Source organism: Brachyhypopomus gauderio, chromosome 3, assembly GCF_052324685.1.
Source record: "Brachyhypopomus gauderio isolate BG-103 chromosome 3, BGAUD_0.2, whole genome shotgun sequence".
In the NCBI taxonomy this organism is placed as follows: Eukaryota; Metazoa; Chordata; class Actinopteri; order Gymnotiformes; family Hypopomidae; genus Brachyhypopomus; species Brachyhypopomus gauderio.
This window is the reverse complement of record NC_135213.1, coordinates 41,829,762-41,846,253: the sequence shown is the minus strand read 5'-3', so window position 1 is coordinate 41,846,253 and position 16,492 is coordinate 41,829,762. Positions and strand designations below refer to the sequence as shown.

At 45.0% G+C, this 16,492-nt stretch overlaps 27 non-coding genes across 27 annotated transcripts; 9 read left to right on the top strand and 18 right to left on the bottom strand.

The window, feature by feature from the left end:
* Positions 1-543: 543 nt before the first annotated feature.
* Positions 544-616, bottom strand: trnam-cau (transfer RNA methionine (anticodon CAU)). Its single transcript has one exon. It is a non-coding gene; the product is annotated as a tRNA-Met (tRNA).
* Positions 617-1,062: 446 nt separating this feature from the next.
* Positions 1,063-1,134, top strand: trnad-guc (transfer RNA aspartic acid (anticodon GUC)). The gene has a single exon. It is a non-coding gene; the product is annotated as a tRNA-Asp (tRNA).
* Positions 1,135-1,540: 406 nt separating this feature from the next.
* Positions 1,541-1,622, bottom strand: trnas-uga (transfer RNA serine (anticodon UGA)). The gene has a single exon. It is a non-coding gene; the product is annotated as a tRNA-Ser (tRNA).
* Positions 1,623-2,205: 583 nt separating this feature from the next.
* On the bottom strand, positions 2,206-2,278 carry trnam-cau (transfer RNA methionine (anticodon CAU)). The gene has a single exon. It is a non-coding gene; the product is annotated as a tRNA-Met (tRNA).
* Positions 2,279-2,724: 446 nt separating this feature from the next.
* On the top strand, positions 2,725-2,796 carry trnad-guc (transfer RNA aspartic acid (anticodon GUC)). The gene has a single exon. It is a non-coding gene; the product is annotated as a tRNA-Asp (tRNA).
* A 404-nt stretch (positions 2,797-3,200) lies between these two features.
* Positions 3,201-3,282, bottom strand: trnas-uga (transfer RNA serine (anticodon UGA)). Its single transcript has one exon. It is a non-coding gene; the product is annotated as a tRNA-Ser (tRNA).
* A 583-nt stretch (positions 3,283-3,865) lies between these two features.
* trnam-cau (transfer RNA methionine (anticodon CAU)) lies at positions 3,866-3,938 on the bottom strand. The gene has a single exon. It is a non-coding gene; the product is annotated as a tRNA-Met (tRNA).
* Positions 3,939-4,700: 762 nt separating this feature from the next.
* On the top strand, positions 4,701-4,772 carry trnad-guc (transfer RNA aspartic acid (anticodon GUC)). The gene has a single exon. It is a non-coding gene; the product is annotated as a tRNA-Asp (tRNA).
* Positions 4,773-5,176: 404 nt separating this feature from the next.
* trnas-uga (transfer RNA serine (anticodon UGA)) lies at positions 5,177-5,258 on the bottom strand. The gene has a single exon. It is a non-coding gene; the product is annotated as a tRNA-Ser (tRNA).
* A 583-nt stretch (positions 5,259-5,841) lies between these two features.
* trnam-cau (transfer RNA methionine (anticodon CAU)) lies at positions 5,842-5,914 on the bottom strand. The gene has a single exon. It is a non-coding gene; the product is annotated as a tRNA-Met (tRNA).
* Positions 5,915-6,360: 446 nt separating this feature from the next.
* trnad-guc (transfer RNA aspartic acid (anticodon GUC)) lies at positions 6,361-6,432 on the top strand. Its single transcript has one exon. It is a non-coding gene; the product is annotated as a tRNA-Asp (tRNA).
* Positions 6,433-6,836: 404 nt separating this feature from the next.
* Positions 6,837-6,918, bottom strand: trnas-uga (transfer RNA serine (anticodon UGA)). The gene has a single exon. It is a non-coding gene; the product is annotated as a tRNA-Ser (tRNA).
* A 583-nt stretch (positions 6,919-7,501) lies between these two features.
* On the bottom strand, positions 7,502-7,574 carry trnam-cau (transfer RNA methionine (anticodon CAU)). The gene has a single exon. It is a non-coding gene; the product is annotated as a tRNA-Met (tRNA).
* A 762-nt stretch (positions 7,575-8,336) lies between these two features.
* On the top strand, positions 8,337-8,408 carry trnad-guc (transfer RNA aspartic acid (anticodon GUC)). Its single transcript has one exon. It is a non-coding gene; the product is annotated as a tRNA-Asp (tRNA).
* A 404-nt stretch (positions 8,409-8,812) lies between these two features.
* On the bottom strand, positions 8,813-8,894 carry trnas-uga (transfer RNA serine (anticodon UGA)). The gene has a single exon. It is a non-coding gene; the product is annotated as a tRNA-Ser (tRNA).
* Positions 8,895-9,477: 583 nt separating this feature from the next.
* trnam-cau (transfer RNA methionine (anticodon CAU)) lies at positions 9,478-9,550 on the bottom strand. Its single transcript has one exon. It is a non-coding gene; the product is annotated as a tRNA-Met (tRNA).
* A 446-nt stretch (positions 9,551-9,996) lies between these two features.
* trnad-guc (transfer RNA aspartic acid (anticodon GUC)) lies at positions 9,997-10,068 on the top strand. The gene has a single exon. It is a non-coding gene; the product is annotated as a tRNA-Asp (tRNA).
* Positions 10,069-10,472: 404 nt separating this feature from the next.
* On the bottom strand, positions 10,473-10,554 carry trnas-uga (transfer RNA serine (anticodon UGA)). Its single transcript has one exon. It is a non-coding gene; the product is annotated as a tRNA-Ser (tRNA).
* A 583-nt stretch (positions 10,555-11,137) lies between these two features.
* Positions 11,138-11,210, bottom strand: trnam-cau (transfer RNA methionine (anticodon CAU)). Its single transcript has one exon. It is a non-coding gene; the product is annotated as a tRNA-Met (tRNA).
* Positions 11,211-11,973: 763 nt separating this feature from the next.
* trnad-guc (transfer RNA aspartic acid (anticodon GUC)) lies at positions 11,974-12,045 on the top strand. Its single transcript has one exon. It is a non-coding gene; the product is annotated as a tRNA-Asp (tRNA).
* Positions 12,046-12,449: 404 nt separating this feature from the next.
* On the bottom strand, positions 12,450-12,531 carry trnas-uga (transfer RNA serine (anticodon UGA)). The gene has a single exon. It is a non-coding gene; the product is annotated as a tRNA-Ser (tRNA).
* Positions 12,532-13,114: 583 nt separating this feature from the next.
* On the bottom strand, positions 13,115-13,187 carry trnam-cau (transfer RNA methionine (anticodon CAU)). The gene has a single exon. It is a non-coding gene; the product is annotated as a tRNA-Met (tRNA).
* A 762-nt stretch (positions 13,188-13,949) lies between these two features.
* Positions 13,950-14,021, top strand: trnad-guc (transfer RNA aspartic acid (anticodon GUC)). Its single transcript has one exon. It is a non-coding gene; the product is annotated as a tRNA-Asp (tRNA).
* A 404-nt stretch (positions 14,022-14,425) lies between these two features.
* On the bottom strand, positions 14,426-14,507 carry trnas-uga (transfer RNA serine (anticodon UGA)). Its single transcript has one exon. It is a non-coding gene; the product is annotated as a tRNA-Ser (tRNA).
* A 583-nt stretch (positions 14,508-15,090) lies between these two features.
* trnam-cau (transfer RNA methionine (anticodon CAU)) lies at positions 15,091-15,163 on the bottom strand. The gene has a single exon. It is a non-coding gene; the product is annotated as a tRNA-Met (tRNA).
* A 446-nt stretch (positions 15,164-15,609) lies between these two features.
* On the top strand, positions 15,610-15,681 carry trnad-guc (transfer RNA aspartic acid (anticodon GUC)). The gene has a single exon. It is a non-coding gene; the product is annotated as a tRNA-Asp (tRNA).
* Positions 15,682-16,083: 402 nt separating this feature from the next.
* Positions 16,084-16,165, bottom strand: trnas-uga (transfer RNA serine (anticodon UGA)). Its single transcript has one exon. It is a non-coding gene; the product is annotated as a tRNA-Ser (tRNA).
* Between the last annotated feature and the right edge of the window lie 327 nt (positions 16,166-16,492).

The window sequence follows — 16,492 nt, the reverse complement described above, 5'->3', positions numbered from 1 at the left end:
TTCCTCAAGCTCAATGATGAGTGCACAAGTGTCATTGCTTCTGAGTTGCAAATGGCTTGAGAAGAAAATTCAAATAAATGAATCTCCTTAAGTCTACTCACTATTAACTTCAAGCTGGTACCAATTCCAGGTGATCAGGTATTCAAAAGCGTGTCATCAAAAGTGAATCAAAAAGAATCAAAAGTGAAAAGTGTCCGACGTGGTCCATTATTCTGTGTTGGCACCACGACACTGCAGTTTGATCTGGGAGCGAACATGCTCCAAAGAGGCAGCTTGATGTCTCAGTAGAGGTGTCAATACAGACGCCATCAAGGTATTGACTGAACGGTCAGTGGAGAGAATTGAATTGGATGCAACACAACTTGCTGTGTACACGCGAATTTACAAAAGAAAAAGCACAGCTTGAATCAACTAGGGATGACCTGTAAGAGTCATGTGCCAATACTATTTTCAGGTAGGGGATGTGCTCAGCATGCGAGTGAATAAGGAAAGAGCGTTTGAGCATCTTTTGGGGGCTCGTCAATCTTTTCAAAAAGCTTCTGCTACCCCGTGTGAGGGTCGAACTCACGACCTTCAGATTATGAGACTGACGCGCTACCTACTGCGCTAACGAGGCTAGGAAAGAAGAAGCGAGGCTGAGGAAGAACTAGATGCAAAGCAGTAATGTGTGCCAAGAAATTCAGAACTTGCATGTGGGAAAGAGAGAAATGCAAAATCTCAGTTGATCTAAGATGGATATTGCAGTTCGGTACAATGCACTGGAATACAAAGACAAAATGAATTGCCAATGTAGCTAAAGCCAATTTTGCAGCAAATGGTTTGCATAACTTAACTAGGAAGGCAGATGAATCAAACTTGTAGGTCACCAAGATTCTTTGAGTTTTTCCTATCATAAGTCCACAAACTGACGATGGTAAAAGAGGAGTGGCAACAGTGAGTCAATATCACCACAATGTGTTCTTTTTACCACCTCCTTGCAGGCACAATGATTCAGAGTACTTTAAAATCAAGGGGACAAGTGCACGTCACCTGACTCAGCATCACTGTGAGACACAGCACGTGTCCTCGTTAGTATAGTGGATAGTATCTCCGCCTGTCACGCGGAAGACCGGGGTTCGATTCCCCGACGGGGAGACCCACTTTTAGCACAAGGCGGAGCAACCAGTGACTGGCCATGAAAGAATGTGGCACTTTTTCTTTTACCTGAAACAAGACATCGCTATGTTGCATGAAGATCTTTGGATGAAGCACCTGTGAGTGCGAGCTCTCCCCACTGGTGGCATAAGGTCTCATCACAAATCACATTAGAGAGGCAAGTTAATCCTCTACGCTGCAAGAGACCCCACTGCATTTCCATGCCAACACATTGTAACGACGAAGCAGCCATTTGTAACTCAATTCCTGGGACTATTTCAGGATCAGTTAGGACTGCTAAAGTTTGTCAGCACAAAGTTGCAAATGGCATGAGAAGCATATTTAAAACTGGCTAGCAGGAAGAGAGCACAATCTCTCTTTTTCCACACGCCCAACAAGACACTCACGCTGCAAGCAGGAGTCGAACCTGCGCGGGGAAACCCCATTGGATTTCAAGTCCAACGCCTTAACCTCTCGGCCATCGCAGCTCGGCGGAGCGAGAGTAACATAGAGATCAATTCCTTGGACTTCCTCAAGCTCAATGATGAGTGCACAAGTGTCATTGCTTCTGAGTTGCAAATGGCTTGAGAAGAAAATTCAAATAAATGAATCTCCATAAGTCTACTCACTATTAACTTCAAGCTGGTACCAATTCCAGGTGATCAGGTATTCAAAAGCGTGTCATCAAAAGTGAATCAAAAAGAATCAAAAGTGAAAAGTGTCCGACGTGGTCCATTATTCTGTGTTGGCACCACGACACTGCAGTTTGATCTGGGAGCGAACATGCTCCAAAGAGGCAGCTTGATGTCTCAGTAGAGGTGTCAATACAGACGCCATCAAGGTATTGACTGAACGGTCAGTGGAGAGAATTGAATTGGATGCAACACAACTTGCTGTGTACACGCGAATTTACAAAAGAAAAAGCACAGCTTGAATCAACTAGGGATGACCTGTAAGAGTCATGTGCCAATACTATTTTCAGGTAGGGGGTGTGCTCAGCATGCGAGTGAATAAGGAAAGAGCGTTTGAGCATCTTTTGGGGGCTCGTCAATCTTTTCAAAAAGCTTCTGCTGCCCCGTGTGAGGGTCGAACTCACGACCTTCAGATTATGAGACTGACGCGCTACCTACTGCGCTAACGAGGCTAGGAAAGAAGAAGCGAGGCTGAGGAAGAACTAGATGCAAAGCAGTAATGTGTGCCAAGAAATTCAGAACTTGCATGTGGGAAAGAGAGAAATGCAAAATCTCAGTTGATCTAAGATGGATATTGCAGTTCGGTACAATGCACTGGAATACAAAGACAAAATGAATTGCCAATGTAGCTAAAGCCAATTTTGCAGCAAATGGTTTGCATGACTTAACTAGGAAGGCAGATGAATCAAACTTGTAGGTCACCAAGATTCTTTGAGTTTTTCCTATCATAAGTCCACAAACTGACGATGGTAAAAGAGGAGTGGCAACAGTGAGTCAATATCACCACAATGTGTTCTTTTTACCACCTCCTTGCAGGCACAATGATTCAGAGTACTTTAAAATCAAGGGGACAAGTGCACGTCACCTGACTCAGCATCACTGCGAGACACAGCACGTGTCCTCGTTAGTATAGTGGATAGTATCTCCGCCTGTCACGCGGAAGACCGGGGTTCGATTCCCCGACGGGGAGACCCTCTTTTAGCGCAAGGCGGAGCAACCAGTGACCGGCCATGAAAGAATGTGGCACTTTTTCTTTTACCTGAAACAAGACATCGCTATGTTGCATGAAGATCTTTGGATGAAGCACCTGTGAGTGCGAGCTCTCCCCACTGGTGGCATAAGGTCTCATCACAAATCACATTAGAGAGGCAAGTTAATCCTCTACGCTGCAAGAGACCCCACTGCATTTCCATGCCAACACATTGTAACGACGAAGCAGCCATTTGTAACTCAATTCCTGGGACTATTTCAGGATCAGTTAGGACTGCTAAAGTTTGGCAGCACAAAGTTGCAAATGGCATGAGAAGCATATTTAAAACTGGCTAGCAGGAAGAGAGCACACTCTCTCTTTCCACACGCCCAACAAGACACTCACGCTGCAAGCAGGAGTCGAACCTGCGCGGGGAAACCCCATTGGATTTCAAGTCCAACGCCTTAACCTCTCGGCCATCGCAGCTCGGCGGAGCGAGAGTAACATAGAGATCAATTCCTTGGACTTCCTCAAGCTCAATGATGAGTGCACAAGTGTCATTGCTTCTGAGTTGCAAATGGCTTGAGAAGAAAATTCAAATAAATGAATCTCCATAAGTCTACTCACTATTAACTTCAAGCTGGTACCAATTCCAGGTGATCAGGTATTCAAAAGCGTGTCATCAAAAGTGAATCAAAAAGAATCAAAAGTGAAAAGTGTCCGACGTGGTCCATTATTCTGTGTTGGAACCACGACACTGCAGTTTGATCTGGGAGCGAACATGCTCAAAAGAGGCAGCTTGATGTCTCAGTAGAGGTGTCAATACAGACGCCATCAAGGTATTGACTGAACGGTCAGTGGAGAGAATTGAATTGGATGCAACACAACTTGCTGTGTACACGCGAATTTACAAAAGAAAAAGCACAGCTTGAATCAACTAGGGATGACCTGTAAGAGTCATGTGCCAATACTATTTTCAGGTAGGGGGTGTGCTCAGCATGCGAGTGAATAAGGAAAGAGCGTTTGAGCATCTTTTGGGGGCTCGTCAATCTTTTCAAAAAGCTTCTGCTGCCCCGTGTGAGGGTCGAACTCACGACCTTCAGATTATGAGACTGACGCGCTACCTACTGCGCTAACGAGGCTAGTAAAGAAGAAGCGAGGCTGAGGAAGAACTAACAAAGCTGGAGAAAAAATGAATCCGCCCCCAATTCACTCCTTGGAGCATGGCGGCAAGTGCACCTGCAGCAACTAATTACTGCCAACAACAGCTAACAAACAACAAGGTTAGCACAAGAAGCCTGGAATTAACCAGAATCTGAGGCCAACGTAATTAAACTCTAATCCTACCCTAACCAATCACAGGATGTTCCAAGAGTAGACAAACAACGCACACAAACAAAAAAAAAACAAAAATACCACCAAAATACAAGTACAAACGACACCTACCTCATGAAGGTATGAAGTGAAGCTTTCTCTGGAGTGCTTTTAGTAGATGCAAAGCAGTAATGTGTGCCAAGAAATTCAGAACTTGCATGTGGGAAAGAGAGAAATGCAAAATCTCAGTTGATCTAAGATGGATATTGCAGTTCGGTACAATGCACTGGAATACGAAGACAAAATGAATTGCCAATGTAGCTAAAGCCAATTTTGCAGCAAATGGTTCGCATGACTTAACTAGGAAGGCAGATGAATCAAACCTGTAGGTCACCAAGATTCTTTGAGTTTTTCCTATCATAAGTCCACAAACTGACGATGGTAAAAGAGGAGTGGCAACAGTGAGTCAATATCACCACAATGTGTTCTTTTTACCACCTCCTTGCAGGCACAATGATTCAGAGTACTTTAAAATCAAGGGGACAAGTGCACGTCACCTGACTCAGCATCACTGCGAGACACAGCACGTGTCCTCGTTAGTATAGTGGATAGTATCTCCGCCTGTCACGCGGAAGACCGGGGTTCGATTCCCCGACGGGGAGACCCACTTTTAGCGCAAGGCGGAGCAACCAGTGACTGGCCATGAAAGAATGTGGCACTTTTTCTTTTACCTGAAACAAGACATCGCTATGTTGCATGAAGATCTTTGGATGAAGCACCTGTGAGTGCGAGCTCTCCCCACTGGTGGCATAAGGTCTCATCACAAATCACATTAGAGAGGCAAGTTAATCCTCTACGCTGCAAGAGACCCCACTGCATTTCCATGCCAACACATTGTAACGACGAAGCAGCCATTTGTAACTCAATTCCTGGGACTATTTCAGGATCAGTTAGGACTGCTAAAGTTTGTCAGCACAAAGTTGCAAATGGCATGAGAAGCATATTTAAAACTGGCTAGCAGGAAGAGAGCACACTCTCTCTTTCCACACACCCAACAAGACACTCACGCTGCAAGCAGGAGTCGAACCTGCGCGGGGAAACCCCATTGGATTTCAAGTCCAACGCCTTAACCTCTCGGCCATCGCAGCTCGGCGGAGCGAGAGTAACATAGAGATCAATTCCTTGGACTTCCTCAAGCTCAATGATGAGTGCACAAGTGTCATTGCTTCTGAGTTGCAAATGGCTTGAGAAGAAAATTCAAATAAATGAATCTCCATAAGTCTACTCACTATTAACTTCATGCTGGTACCAATTCCAGGTGATCAGGTATTCAAAAGCGTGTCATCAAAAGTGAATCAAAAAAAATCAAAAGTGAAAAGTGTCCGACGTGGTCCATTATTCTGTGTTGGCACCACGACACTGCAGTTTGATCTGGGAGCGAACATGCTCCAAAGAGGCAGCTTGATGTCTCAGTAGAGGTGTCAATACAGACGCCATCAAGGTATTGACTGAACGGTCAGTGGAGAGAATTGAATTGGATGCAACACAACTTGCTGTGTACACGCGAATTTACAAAAGAAAAAGCACAGCTTGAATCAACTAGGGATGACCTGTAAGAGTCATGTGCCAATACTATTTTCAGGTAGGGGGTGTGCTCAGCATGCGAGTGAATAAGGAAAGAGCGTTTGAGCATCTTTTGGGGGCTCGTCAATCTTTTCAAAAAGCTTCTGCTGCCCCGTGTGAGGGTCGAACTCACGACCTTCAGATTATGAGACTGACGCGCTACCTACTGCGCTAACGAGGCTAGGAAAGAAGAAGCGAGGCTGAGGAAGAACTAGATGCAAAGTAGTAATGTGTGCCAAGAAATTCAGAACTTGCATGTGGGAAAGAGAGAAATGCAAAATCTCAGTTGATCTAAGATGGATATTGCAGTTCGGTACAATGCACTGGAATACAAAGACAAAATGAATTGCCAATGTAGCTAAAGCCAATTTTGCAGCAAATGGTTTGCATGACTTAACTAGGAAGGCAGATGAATCAAACTTGTAGGTCACCAAGATTCTTTGAGTTTTTCCTATCATAAGTCCACAAACTGACGATGGTAAAAGAGGAGTGGCAACAGTGAGTCAATATCACCACAATGTGTTCTTTTTACCACCTCCTTGCAGGCACAATGATTCAGAGTACTTTAAAATCAAGGGGACAAGTGCACGTCACCTGACTCAGCATCACTGCGAGACACAGCACGTGTCCTCGTTAGTATAGTGGATAGTATCTCCGCCTGTCACGCGGAAGACCGGGGTTCGATTCCCCGACGGGGAGACCCTCTTTTAGCGCAAGGCGGAGCAACCAGTGACCGGCCATGAAAGAATGTGGCACTTTTTCTTTTACCTGAAACAAGACATCACTATGTTGCATGAAGATCTTTGGATGAAGCACCTGTGAGTGCAAGCTCTCCCCACTGGTGGCATAAGGTCTCATCACAAATCACATTAGAGAGGCAAGTTAATCCTCTAAGCTGCAAGAGACCCCACTGCATTTCCATGCCAACACATTGTAACGACGAAGCAGCCATTTGTAACTCAATTCCTGGGACTATTTCAGGATCAGTTAGGACTGCTAAAGTTTGGCAGCACAAAGTTGCAAATGGCATGAGAAGCATATTTAAAACTGGCTAGCAGGAAGAGAGCACACTCTTTCTTTCCACACGCCCAACAAGACACTCACGCTGCAAGCAGGAGTCTAACCTGCGCGGGGAAACCCCATTGGATTTCAAGTCCAACGCCTTAACCTCTCGGCCATCGCAGCTCGGCGGAGCGAGAGTAACATAGAGATCAATTCCTTGGACTTCCTCAAGCTCAATGATGAGTGCACAAGTGTCATTGCTTCTGAGTTGCAAATGGCTTGAGAAGAAAATTCAAATAAATGAATCTCCATAAGTCTACTCACTATTAACTTCAAGCTGGTACCAATTCCAGGTGATCAGGTATTCAAAAGCGTGTCATCAAAAGTGAATCAAAAAGAATCAAAAGTGAAAAGTGTCCGACGTGGTCCATTATTCTGTGTTGGCACCACGACACTGCAGTTTGATCTGGGAGCGAACATGCTCCAAAGAGGCAGCTTGATGTCTCAGTAGAGGTGTCAATACAGACGCCATCAAGGTATTGACTGAACGGTCAGTGGAGAGAATTGAATTGGATGCAACACAACTTGCTGTGTACACGCGAATTTACAAAAGAAAAAGCACAGCTTGAATCAACTAGGGATGACCTGTAAGAGTCATGTGCCAATACTATTTTCAGGTAGGGGGTGTGCTCAGCATGCGAGTGAATAAGGAAAGAGCGTTTGAGCATCTTTTGGGGGCTCGTCAATCTTTTCAAAAAGCTTCTGCTGCCCCGTGTGAGGGTCGAACTCACGACCTTCAGATTATGAGACTGACGCGCTACCTACTGCGCTAACGAGGCTAGGAAAGAAGAAGCGAGGCTGAGGAAGAACTAACAAAGCTGGAGAAAAAATGTATCCGCCCCCAATTCACTCCTTGGAGCATGGCGGCAAGTGCACCTGCAGCAACTAATTACTGCCAACAACAGCTAACAAACAACAAGGTTAGCACAAGAAGCCTGGAATTAACCAGAATCTGAGGCCAACGTAATTAAACTCTAATCCTACCCTAACCAATCACAGGATGTTCCAAGAGTAGACAAACAACGCACACAAACAAAAAAAAAACAAAAATACCACCAAAATACAAGTACAAACGACACCTACCTCATGAAGGTATGAAGTGAAGCTTTCTCTGGAGTGCTTTTAGTAGATGCAAAGCAGTAATGTGTGCCAAGAAATTCAGAACTTGCATGTGGGAAAGAGAGAAATGCAAAATCTCAGTTGATCTAAGATGGATATTGCAGTTCGGTACAATGCACTGGAATACGAAGACAAAATGAATTGCCAATGTAGCTAAAGCCAATTTTGCAGCAAATGGTTCGCATGACTTAACTAGGAAGGCAGATGAATCAAACCTGTAGGTCACCAAGATTCTTTGAGTTTTTCCTATCATAAGTCCACAAACTGACGATGGTAAAAGAGGAGTGGCAACAGTGAGTCAATATCACCACAATGTGTTCTTTTTACCACCTCCTTGCAGGCACAATGATTCAGAGTACTTTAAAATCAAGGGGACAAGTGCACGTCACCTGACTCAGCATCACTGCGAGACACAGCACGTGTCCTCGTTAGTATAGTGGATAGTATCTCCGCCTGTCACGCGGAAGACCGGGGTTCGATTCCCCGACGGGGAGACCCACTTTTAGCGCAAGGCGGAGCAACCAGTGACTGGCCATGAAAGAATGTGGCACTTTTTCTTTTACCTGAAACAAGACATCGCTATGTTGCATGAAGATCTTTGGATGAAGCACCTGTGAGTGCGAGCTCTCCCCACTGGTGGCATAAGGTCTCATCACAAATCACATTAGAGAGGCAAGTTAATCCTCTACGCTGCAAGAGACCCCACTGCATTTCCATGCCAACACATTGTAACGACGAAGCAGCCATTTGTAACTCAATTCCTGGGACTATTTCAGGATCAGTTAGGACTGCTAAAGTTTGTCAGCACAAAGTTGCAAATGGCATGAGAAGCATATTTAAAACTGGCTAGCAGGAAGAGAGCACACTCTCTCTTTCCACACACCCAACAAGACACTCACGCTGCAAGCAGGAGTCGAACCTGCGCGGGGAAACCCCATTGGATTTCAAGTCCAACGCCTTAACCTCTCGGCCATCGCAGCTCGGCGGAGCGAGAGTAACATAGAGATCAATTCCTTGGACTTCCTCAAGCTCAATGATGAGTGCACAAGTGTCATTGCTTCTGAGTTGCAAATGGCTTGAGAAGAAAATTCAAATAAATGAATCTCCATAAGTCTACTCACTATTAACTTCATGCTGGTACCAATTCCAGGTGATCAGGTATTCAAAAGCGTGTCATCAAAAGTGAATCAAAAAAAATCAAAAGTGAAAAGTGTCCGACGTGGTCCATTATTCTGTGTTGGCACCACGACACTGCAGTTTGATCTGGGAGCGAACATGCTCCAAAGAGGCAGCTTGATGTCTCAGTAGAGGTGTCAATACAGACGCCATCAAGGTATTGACTGAACGGTCAGTGGAGAGAATTGAATTGGATGCAACACAACTTGCTGTGTACACGCGAATTTACAAAAGAAAAAGCACAGCTTGAATCAACTAGGGATGACCTGTAAGAGTCATGTGCCAATACTATTTTCAGGTAGGGGGTGTGCTCAGCATGCGAGTGAATAAGGAAAGAGCGTTTGAGCATCTTTTGGGGGCTCGTCAATCTTTTCAAAAAGCTTCTGCTGCCCCGTGTGAGGGTCGAACTCACGACCTTCAGATTATGAGACTGACGCGCTACCTACTGCGCTAACGAGGCTAGGAAAGAAGAAGCGAGGCTGAGGAAGAACTAGATGCAAAGCAGTAATGTGTGCCAAGAAATTCAGAACTTGCATGTGGGAAAGAGAGAAATGCAAAATCTCAGTTGATCTAAGATGGATATTGCAGTTCGGTACAATGCACTGGAATACAAAGACAAAATGAATTGCCAATGTAGCTAAAGCCAATTTTGCAGCAAATGGTTTGCATGACTTAACTAGGAAGGCAGATGAATCAAACTTGTAGGTCACCAAGATTCTTTGAGTTTTTCCTATCATAAGTCCACAAACTGACGATGGTAAAAGAGGAGTGGCAACAGTGAGTCAATATCACCACAATGTGTTCTTTTTACCACCTCCTTGCAGGCACAATGATTCAGAGTACTTTAAAATCAAGGGGACAAGTGCACGTCACCTGACTCAGCATCACTGCGAGACACAGCACGTGTCCTCGTTAGTATAGTGGATAGTATCTCCGCCTGTCACGCGGAAGACCGGGGTTCGATTCCCCGACGGGGAGACCCTCTTTTAGCGCAAGGCGGAGCAACCAGTGACCGGCCATGAAAGAATGTGGCACTTTTTCTTTTACCTGAAACAAGACATCACTATGTTGCATGAAGATCTTTGGATGAAGCACCTGTGAGTGCAAGCTCTCCCCACTGGTGGCATAAGGTCTCATCACAAATCACATTAGAGAGGCAAGTTAATCCTCTAAGCTGCAAGAGACCCCACTGCATTTCCATGCCAACACATTGTAACGACGAAGCAGCCATTTGTAACTCAATTCCTGGGACTATTTCAGGATCAGTTAGGACTGCTAAAGTTTGGCAGCACAAAGTTGCAAATGGCATGAGAAGCATATTTAAAACTGGCTAGCAGGAAGAGAGCACACTCTTTCTTTCCACACGCCCAACAAGACACTCACGCTGCAAGCAGGAGTCTAACCTGCGCGGGGAAACCCCATTGGATTTCAAGTCCAACGCCTTAACCTCTCGGCCATCGCAGCTCGGCGGAGCGAGAGTAACATAGAGATCAATTCCTTGGACTTCCTCAAGCTCAATGATGAGTGCACAAGTGTCATTGCTTCTGAGTTGCAAATGGCTTGAGAAGAAAATTCAAATAAATGAATCTCCATAAGTCTACTCACTATTAACTTCAAGCTGGTACCAATTCCAGGTGATCAGGTATTCAAAAGCGTGTCATCAAAAGTGAATCAAAAAGAATCAAAAGTGAAAAGTGTCCGACGTGGTCCATTATTCTGTGTTGGCACCACGACACTGCAGTTTGATCTGGGAGCGAACATGCTCCAAAGAGGCAGCTTGATGTCTCAGTAGAGGTGTCAATACAGACGCCATCAAGGTATTGACTGAACGGTCAGTGGAGAGAATTGAATTGGATGCAACACAACTTGCTGTGTACACGCGAATTTACAAAAGAAAAAGCACAGCTTGAATCAACTAGGGATGACCTGTAAGAGTCATGTGCCAATACTATTTTCAGGTAGGGGGTGTGCTCAGCATGCGAGTGAATAAGGAAAGAGCGTTTGAGCATCTTTTGGGGGCTCGTCAATCTTTTCAAAAAGCTTCTGCTGCCCCGTGTGAGGGTCGAACTCACGACCTTCAGATTATGAGACTGACGCGCTACCTACTGTGCTAACGAGGCTAGGAAAGAAGAAGCGAGGCTGAGGAAGAACTAACAAAGCTGGAGAAAAAATGTATCCGCCCCCAATTCACTCCTTGGAGCATGGCGGCAAGTGCACCTGCAGCAACTAATTACTGCCAACAACAGCTAACAAACAACAAGGTTAGCACAAGAAGCCTGGAATTAACCAGAATCTGAGGCCAACGTAATTAAACTCTAATCCTACCCTAACCAATCACAGGATGTTCCAAGAGTAGACAAACAACGCACACAAACAAAAAAAAAAACAAAAATACCACCAAAATACAAGTACAAACGACACCTACCTCATGAAGGTATGAAGTGAAGCTTTCTCTGGAGTGCTTTTAGTAGATGCAAAGCAGTAATGTGTGCCAAGAAATTCAGAACTTGCATGTGGGAAAGAGAGAAATGCAAAATCTCAGTTGATCTAAGATGGATATTGCAGTTCGGTACAATGCACTGGAATACAAAGACAAAATGAATTGCCAATGTAGCTAAAGCCAATTTTGCAGCAAATGGTTTGCATGACTTAACTAGGAAGGCAGATGAATCAAACTTGTAGGTCACCAAGATTCTTTGAGTTTTTCCTATCATAAGTCCACAAACTGACGATGGTAAAAGAGGAGTGGCAACAGTGAGTCAATATCACCACAATGTGTTCTTTTTACCACCTCCTTGCAGGCACAATGATTCAGAGTACTTTAAAATCAAGGGGACAAGTGCACGTCACCTGACTCAGCATCACTGCGAGACACAGCACGTGTCCTCGTTAGTATAGTGGATAGTATCTCCGCCTGTCACGCGGAAGACCGGGGTTCGATTCCCCGACGGGGAGACCCTCTTTTAGCGCAAGGCGGAGCAACCAGTGACCGGCCATGAAAGAATGTGGCACTTTTTCTTTTACCTGAAACAAGACATCACTATGTTGCATGAAGATCTTTGGATGAAGCACCTGTGAGTGCAAGCTCTCCCCACTGGTGGCATAAGGTCTCATCACAAATCACATTAGAGAGGCAAGTTAATCCTCTAAGCTGCAAGAGACCCCACTGCATTTCCATGCCAACACATTGTAACGACGAAGCAGCCATTTGTAACTCAATTCCTGGGACTATTTCAGGATCAGTTAGGACTGCTAAAGTTTGGCAGCACAAAGTTGCAAATGGCATGAGAAGCATATTTAAAACTGGCTAGCAGGAAGAGAGCACACTCTTTCTTTCCACACGCCCAACAAGACACTCACGCTGCAAGCAGGAGTCTAACCTGCGCGGGGAAACCCCATTGGATTTCAAGTCCAACGCCTTAACCTCTCGGCCATCGCAGCTCGGCGGAGCGAGAGTAACATAGAGATCAATTCCTTGGACTTCCTCAAGCTCAATGATGAGTGCACAAGTGTCATTGCTTCTGAGTTGCAAATGGCTTGAGAAGAAAATTCAAATAAATGAATCTCCATAAGTCTACTCACTATTAACTTCAAGCTGGTACCAATTCCAGGTGATCAGGTATTCAAAAGCGTGTCATCAAAAGTGAATCAAAAAGAATCAAAAGTGAAAAGTGTCCGACGTGGTCCATTATTCTGTGTTGGCACCACGACACTGCAGTTTGATCTGGGAGCGAACATGCTCCAAAGAGGCAGCTTGATGTCTCAGTAGAGGTGTCAATACAGACGCCATCAAGGTATTGACTGAACGGTCAGTGGAGAGAATTGAATTGGATGCAACACAACTTGCTGTGTACACGCGAATTTACAAAAGAAAAAGCACAGCTTGAATCAACTAGGGATGACCTGTAAGAGTCATGTGCCAATACTATTTTCAGGTAGGGGGTGTGCTCAGCATGCGAGTGAATAAGGAAAGAGCGTTTGAGCATCTTTTGGGGGCTCGTCAATCTTTTCAAAAAGCTTCTGCTGCCCCGTGTGAGGGTCGAACTCACGACCTTCAGATTATGAGACTGACGCGCTACCTACTGCGCTAACGAGGCTAGGAAAGAAGAAGCGAGGCTGAGGAAGAACTAACAAAGCTGGAGAAAAAATGTATCCGCCCCCAATTCACTCCTTGGAGCATGGCGGCAAGTGCACCTGCAGCAACTAATTACTGCCAACAACAGCTAACAAACAACAAGGTTAGCACAAGAAGCCTGGAATTAACCAGAATCTGAGGCCAACGTAATTAAACTCTAATCCTACCCTAACCAATCACAGGATGTTCCAAGAGTAGACAAACAACGCACACAAACAAAAAAAAAACAAAAATACCACCAAAATACAAGTACAAACGACACCTACCTCATGAAGGTATGAAGTGAAGCTTTCTCTGGAGTGCTTTTAGTAGATGCAAAGCAGTAATGTGTGCCAAGAAATTCAGAACTTGCATGTGGGAAAGAGAGAAATGCAAAATCTCAGTTGATCTAAGATGGATATTGCAGTTCGGTACAATGCACTGGAATACGAAGACAAAACGAATTGCCAATGTAGCTAAAGCCAATTTTGCAGCAAATGGTTCGCATGACTTAACTAGGAAGGCAGATGAATCAAACCTGTAGGTCACCAAGATTCTTTGAGTTTTTCCTATCATAAGTCCACAAACTGACGATGGTAAAAGAGGAGTGGCAACAGTGAGTCAATATCACCACAATGTGTTCTTTTTACCACCTCCTTGCAGGCACAATGATTCAGAGTACTTTAAAATCAAGGGGACAAGTGCACGTCACCTGACTCAGCATCACTGCGAGACACAGCACGTGTCCTCGTTAGTATAGTGGATAGTATCTCCGCCTGTCACGCGGAAGACCGGGGTTCGATTCCCCGACGGGGAGACCCTCTTTTAGCGCAAGGCGGAGCAACCAGTGACTGGCCATGAAAGAATGTGGCACTTTTTCTTTTACCTGAAACAAGACATCGCTATGTTGCATGAAGATCTTTGGATGAAGCACCTGTGAGTGCGAGCTCTCCCCACTGGTGGCATAAGGTCTCATCACAAATCACATTAGAGAGGCAAGTTAATCCTCTACGCTGCAAGAGACCCCACTGCATTTCCATGCCAACACATTGTAACGACGAAGCAGCCATTTGTAACTCAATTCCTGGGACTATTTCAGGATCAGTTAGGACTGCTAAAGTTTGTCAGCACAAAGTTGCAAATGGCATGAGAAGCATATTTAAAACTGGCTAGCAGGAAGAGAGCACACTCTCTCTTTCCACACACCCAACAAGACACTCACGCTGCAAGCAGGAGTCGAACCTGCGCAGGGAAACCCCATTGGATTTCAAGTCCAACGCCTTAACCTCTCGGCCATCGCAGCTCGGCGGAGCGAGAGTAACATAGAGATCAATTCCTTGGACTTCCTCAAGCTCAATGATGAGTGCACAAGTGTCATTGCTTCTGAGTTGCAAATGGCTTGAGAAGAAAATTCAAATAAATGAATCTCCATAAGTCTACTCACTATTAACTTCATGCTGGTACCAATTCCAGGTGATCAGGTATTCAAAAGCGTGTCATCAAAAGTGAATCAAAAAGAATCAAAAGTGAAAAGTGTCCGACGTGGTCCATTATTCTGTGTTGGCACCACGACACTGCAGTTTGATCTGGGAGCGAACATGCTCCAAAGAGGCAGCTTGATGTCTCAGTAGAGGTGTCAATACAGACGCCATCAAGGTATTGACTGAACGGTCAGTGGAGAGAATTGAATTGGATGCAACACAACTTGCTGTGTACACGCGAATTTACAAAAGAAAAAGCACAGCTTGAATCAACTAGGGATGACCTGTAAGAGTCATGTGCCAATACTATTTTCAGGTAGGGGGTGTGCTCAGCATGCGAGTGAATAAGGAAAGAGCGTTTGAGCATCTTTTGGGGGCTCGTCAATCTTTTCAAAAAGCTTCTGCTGCCCCGTGTGAGGGTCGAACTCACGACCTTCAGATTATGAGACTGACGCGCTACCTACTGCGCTAACGAGGCTAGGAAAGAAGAAGCGAGGCTGAGGAAGAACTAGATGCAAAGCAGTAATGTGTGCCAAGAAATTCAGAACTTGCATGTGGGAAAGAGAGAAATGCAAAATCTCAGTTGATCTAAGATGGATATTGCAGTTCGGTACAATGCACTGGAATACAAAGACAAAATGAATTGCCAATGTAGCTAAAGCCAATTTTGCAGCAAATGGTTTGCATGACTTAACTAGGAAGGCAGATGAATCAAACTTGTAGGTCACCAAGATTCTTTGAGTTTTTCCTATCATAAGTCCACAAACTGACGATGGTAAAAGAGGAGTGGCAACAGTGAGTCAATATCACCACAATGTGTTCTTTTTACCACCTCCTTGCAGGCACAATGATTCAGAGTACTTTAAAATCAAGGGGACAAGTGCACGTCACCTGACTCAGCATCACTGCGAGACACAGCACGTGTCCTCGTTAGTATAGTGGATAGTATCTCCGCCTGTCACGCGGAAGACCGGGGTTCGATTCCCCGACGGGGAGACCCTCTTTTAGCGCAAGGCGGAGCAACCAGTGACCGGCCATGAAAGAATGTGGCACTTTTTCTTTTACCTGAAACAAGACATCACTATGTTGCATGAAGATCTTTGGATGAAGCACCTGTGAGTGCAAGCTCTCCCCACTGGTGGCATAAGGTCTCATCACAAATCACATTAGAGAGGCAAGTTAATCCTCTAAGCTGCAAGAGACCCCACTGCATTTCCATGCCAACACATTGTAACGACGAAGCAGCCATTTGTAACTCAATTCCTGGGACTATTTCAGGATCAGTTAGGACTGCTAAAGTTTGGCAGCACAAAGTTGCAAATGGCATGAGAAGCATATTTAAAACTGGCTAGCAGGAAGAGAGCACACTCTCTTTCCACACGCCCAACAAGACACTCACGCTGCAAGCAGGAGTCTAACCTGCGCGGGGAAACCCCATTGGATTTCAAGTCCAACGCCTTAACCTCTCGGCCATCGCAGCTCGGCGGAGCGAGAGTAACATAGAGATCAATTCCTTGGACTTCCTCAAGCTCAATGATGAGTGCACAAGTGTCATTGCTTCTGAGTTGCAAATGGCTTGAGAAGAAAATTCAAATAAATGAATCTCCATAAGTCTACTCACTATTAACTTCAAGCTGGTACCAATTCCAGGTGATCAGGTATTCAAAAGCGTGTCATCAAAAGTGAATCAAAAAGAATCAAAAGTGAAAAGTGTCCGACGTGGTCCATTATTCTGTGTTGGCACCACGACACTGCAGTTTGATCTGGGAGCGAACATGCTCCAAAGAGGCAGCTTGATGTCTCAGTA